Here is a 6,000-nt window from a genome sequence, read left to right as displayed (position 1 = left end):
ATTGCGGCTGTCATAGGATCGTGGGGTAGCGACATTGATATAACGGCCAATTGAACATTGTCGGTGTCCTTTGTTTACGGTGTGAATCGTGTGTTTGTTCATATCACGGAGTGTCACAAAGAAACCAGCCACGTTTCCAGACCGGTGGATAGAGGGACTGTGCGCAAATGATATACTTTGAGTCGTGTCTTACGCCAGAAATCCCTATCAACCGATGACAACGTCAAAGTGCAGTGGTGTCTTACAAAGGAAATAGAATCTGCAATACGATTAAATTTATTACTTGTATGTGAGAAAAATCAATTAATTAGAGGAAAAATCAATTAATTAGCCACATATAAATAAATGTTGAGAGTTTGCTATACTTGGTTCATTTTCGTTTTTTCCGGAAGCTGTATGAATGTATGCCATTGTGATGTATTGCGAAGACGTCGATGAAAGATAAAGTGGCACTTAAACTTTTTGCTATATTTGTGTTTCGGGGCAAATAACACTGGGCCAATCTTGATATACAACAATATATACACATATACTGATTCTGTACATGTGTCAAATACGTTAAGTATACACGTACGTATACTAATAACACAGCGAAAAAGAGTTCCCATTTTACAAAAGCCAAGGCCTTTTGGACATTTTTGTTAAAACAGTGAAAATCTTAGAGAAATTGCAATGATTTTTGAATATTTTTGAGGAAAAAGTTGAACAAGGTGAACCAACTTTGAACAAAAAATCAGTTCATACATATCCAAATTATGGCTCAGGACGTGACAAAATCATAACAAAATGGCCACAAGGCAGCCATATTGCATCGGATTGTGAAACCAATTGACTTGCATATTTAAATGACATAGGTCAATGTCCCTGTACCAATTTGAATAAAATCCGATGATACATATCTGAGTTATGCCTAAGGTAATGAAAAATTGTAACAAAATGGGCGCCATGCGGCCATATTGAATCATATCGTGAAACAAATTGACATGCATATGTATGATATAGTTCAATGTTTTTGTAAGAACTTTCAATAAATTCGGTTGAGATGTGCCTGAGTTATGAATCTGTACATGAAAAAATCGTAACAAATTGGCCGCATAGCGGCCATATAGGATTGTATCACCAAAAAAGCAATGTGGCTATGCATGACATTAATAAATGTCCTTGTCCAACTTTGAATAAAATCAGTTGACACCTGCCTAAGTTATGGCTAAGAACATCAATAAATTGTAACAAAAAGGCCGCCATGAGTCCATATTGGATCATATCATGAAACAAATTGACGTGCATATGTATGATTTATGGCAATAGCCTTGTACCAACTTTCAATAAAATCGGTCGAGATGTGCCTGAGTTATGAATCAGTGCATGAAAAATTGTAACTAAATGGCCGCACAGCGGCCATATTGGATTTTATCACAAAACAAATCAATGTGGCTATGCATGACATAGATCAATGTCCTTGTACCTACTTTGAATAAAATCGTTTTAGACGTACCTGAGATATTGGTAAGTACATGAAAAAATTGTACCAAAGTAGCCGCCATTCGGCCATATCGAATCATATCCTTTAAACAAATTGATGTGCATATGTATGATATAGGTCAATGTCCTTGTCTTGTAGAAATTTTGAATAAAATCTGTTAAGATATGCCTGAGTTATGGCTCAATACATAAAAAAAAATCTGAGTAGAATGGCCGCCATGCGGCGTATTGGATGATAGCACAAAACAAATCAACAAAACAAATCAATATGGATATGCATGACATAGGTCAATGTCCTCGTACAAACTTTGAATAAAATCGGTTGAAACGTACATGAGTTATGGCTAAGGACATGAAAAAATTGTGACAAAATGGCCACCATGCGGTCATATTGGATCATACCGTGAAACAACTTGCATATGCATGATAAAGGTCGATGTCCTTGTACTAATTTTGAATAAAATCGGTTCAGATGTGCCTCACGAATGTTTCATTACCTGGAAGTAACGAATTTAGCGGTGAGGAAAGAAATGAACAAACGAACCCACAGGACTGTCTCAGCTGTGCGAGATTTGGCGTGATTTCTGGCGAGGGTGGAATATTGAGTTTTCTTTACCGCCTTTTGGGGACGTCGCTTTCGTTATATGGTACGTGGACTCATATTCGGAGAGCCAAATAATATCCGACGATATCCGATCTTTAGTTGGGCAAGACAACATGGCGGCTGCCGTAGCTGAGTTTGGGATACAAACGTTTGACAGGCACATCAGTAACCCACTTAACCCACATCTCGTTGTTTGCGTCAAGGTAATATTTTGATCGTTGGCGTGTAATTTATTCCATATTTGAACAATATAATCATTTTTTATAACTTCAAACCGATTTTCAATTGATTGTGTGTGAGTGAATGATCGAATGCGTACCGTGTGATTGCTTCAGGTTTTGCTTTTGTTCTTCGGGTTTTGATTTTCGTCCCGAAGGTGTGAGCGATTGAGTTGTACTGTTTCCGTAGTCACGGCGTCTGTCAGCTGAGCGGCATGACGCGAAGTATGAATTGTATTTCAAAATGTCTTCGTCTTCATCTAAATTTCGCGGCACAAATTATTTATGTAAAGATTACACAGTTGATTTAAATTTGTGTTTTTCGGTGGAAGTTGACAATGATGAGGAAACAATTCACCCGACAAAGTTTTGCAAAGACTACAAACGTTGTGTGGACACTGCCAAACAAAGCCGGAAAGTTGGGAAATGCTAGAGACCAGAGACTCAGGTATTTGAATGGGAGAAGCACCCGAGAATATAAAGTTGCCTCGTATGTAATTCGCTGTGTATTCCTGGCAGAAAAAGGAAAACATCAAAAAACAGAGGTAGTAAATTGGGCGATTCAGCCAAGGTACAGAAGACCACTGGTACAACTTCTAGTGATGCATGTAGTACTGCTCCGGACAGTGACCTCCAACAAATGGTCATACACAAAGCCAGCAACAAATTAGCATGTCACATTAATTTAAACAAGGACAGTTTTATTTATATGGATTTGGATATTGATTGTCCTATTTGTAGAGATGTTGTGGACCAGTGTGTTCAATTTCAGTGTGACGGACCTCACATATTTTGTGCTTAATGTTTATGTCAGTGGTTTTCTGTATCAGTACTTGTCCTGTCTGTCACATTTCTGTCGGCGTCACCCGTGTTGCGTAAGTCCCCTTGCATGTAAGAAATTGTTGGGTGTCAGCTTATTGCCTGTGACAACAACATCACTGGCTGTGAGGTCACTGTTCAGTTGAAAGAACTACAAAATCACGTAAAGTCATGCAGGTTCACAACAATCAGCCATGATCACTAAGACTGTTCATTGTCACACAACGTAGAGCCATTGGTACATGTATAAGAGGCGGTGCAAGTTCAGCAACAGCCATGTACATGTACAACTACAACACAGCAGTCACCACTGGACAGCCTTAAGGTTGTCACTGACAACATTGAGGAGCTTGCTGGTCTTAGACTATTTGAGAAGCTGTCAACAGCAATCCTGAACACAAGCTACAGGCCGAAAGGAACACAGTTAAATTTAAAACAAAAGGCCAGGTAAACATTTTATTTTTTTTTTATCATCAATGTGAAACTTTGTCCCAGTGCTGTAACCGGTACCTTTCTTCTCATGATCAATATTTGAGAATTAGTTTTTAATGATAATCATAGCTGATTATTGGACATATTGTGCTATAATTGCCATTTTAGAACATCTTTGTAAATAAGTTATATTTTGGAGTGTATGACAGCACACTTAACTTTGTTTGTTATGATCATAATAAGAGTATATGTACATACTTTTATTACATATGTTGCACTTTTACACACAGCCAATTGTGATGAACAAAACAGTCAAAGCAAGGAAATCTAGCACTGAGTGTTATAACAGAACGTTAAGTGACCGGTCTAAGTTAAGAGCCAGATGTTCGTCAGGGTTTAGGTGGTGGTGGTGATGCAGCAACTTGCCAGACTGTAGCAGAGATATGTAAGATGAGCACAGAAGACAGACGTTCTTTACTGAAATCATCTGGTCTGCTGCCTACTGTTCAACCTGGGGCAGGTCTGCTTTTAAAGGTAGATCTTGGAGCAACATGGTCAAGCTTGCGCAAAGTCAGGAGCAGGAGGTATGTGGAAATTAAAGGTATTAACATTGTTTTATATATCAAATAGTGTGGTATATTTTCAGATAAATTTGTAAATGTTATTAAAGTGGTTAATTCCCAAGTTTATTATGTGCATTTTGTATGTTTAAAGTTCAAAGGCAGTCAGTGGTCAATTGATAGAAATGAATGAGGAAAAAATGTATAGAGGTGTGAACAGAATAGCCAAGGACATTGTTAAATGCTTGTATTTGAATTTATAAGGTTTAATACTTGCCTCTTGCAAATCAAATGAAAGCAGAGGTAATAAAAAGCATTTTTGCTGACAGTATTTTTGTAACTACAGAAGTTTGTATAGTATTTGATGACAACAGAATAAATTCACAGCGTCACTTTTTAATTGTGATGAATGTCCTTTGTGTCAAGTCAATAGCAACAAGTACAGTGTACATATACAACCAATCCATACCACTTTCAGACTGTAGACTATCAGTACAGTACAGTGTACATATACAACCAATACATACCACTCTCAGACTGTAGACTATCAGCACAGTACAGATTACATATACAACCAATACATACCACTCTCAGACTGTAGACAATCAGTACAGTACATATAACCAAGTACCAGTACACATAATTCTCAATACAGTTTGCATAGGACTACCACTAAACTTACTAGTTTCACACTGTAGATTGTCAGATGTACTGTAAATGTACATACATAGCCAGCTAATTGCCACATAATTGTTATTCTTTTATTGCTGTCACACATATACAATGCAGATCTAGGTAAAGTAAATTGTTGTGCTTTTTCCTCACAGAACCATTAAGCTTGTAACCTACAGCATAATCCACCAACAGAAGTATGGGTGAAAATAGGTGGCGACCATGGTGGAGGGTATATGAAAACTGTAATCTAGATTATGAATGTCTCTGAACCAAACAGCTGTGACAACACAATTGTCTGGAATTTATTTCAGGCAAAACACACTGACAAGAACCTAAGAACAGCATTGAAAATGAACCACAACCAAGTGAATTTACTTAATGGTTCTGAATGGAAGTAGCTTTTAATTATTTTACTTTGTTTAATTATTTTTGTCTTTGTTTCAGATTTGTTGTTTGCTCTCTTTGTCTTACAATTTTAAATGTTCTAACCACACAATGTTTAATTAACCCAGAGATAGATCAATTGTGGTCTAGATTGTCAGAGACTACGAGTATCTTTTGAAGATATATGGTTTATCTGCTCCACGTGGTAGGTGTTCACACATGTCAATTTGTTTTGAACAACGATAATTTTGGTTCAAGTGACACCCCTACAAAAAGTATCTCAAATCAGATTCAGTATTGTGGTGACATATGTGATCATAATGACAAAAGTACATGAGAAAATAATCATAAGTCTGAAGTCAAAGTATTTATTAGGTTTACCATACTGACAAATCTCAGCAATCATAAGTATCTGGGCTATCACATGTACACATACAGAAATACTTTATCCTAAAATTTTTGTAATATTTATAGATAGTATATCGATATCTGTATTTTCTTTTGCATGATGGTGAATATTAATCAACTATTTTTGTTCGGATTTCTCTTTAGTGAGCCACTGTCAACATTCAACTTATGTTTATTTTATTGATAGGCAGGCACTTTTGTCTTTGGTGCCTTGTCACCAGAGAAACGGCAAACATGGCTCCAGATGAAAGGCCAATGATTCAAAACAGCACATTGGCTCAAATCAAGGCAGACTACACATTATGGGAAGGCTCCATTAACTTAGGAATACCCTACTTCCCTAGAGGATCAATTTCACAGACCTGCCTTTCCTACAATGGCACTACAATAGCACCAGCTGGATTAGATAAACATAACA

This window comes from Ptychodera flava (assembly GCF_041260155.1).
Source record: "Ptychodera flava strain L36383 chromosome 23 unlocalized genomic scaffold, AS_Pfla_20210202 Scaffold_24__1_contigs__length_23054250_pilon, whole genome shotgun sequence".
NCBI classification, from domain to species: Eukaryota; Metazoa; Hemichordata; class Enteropneusta; family Ptychoderidae; genus Ptychodera; species Ptychodera flava.
This window is presented reverse-complemented; position numbering follows the sequence as displayed.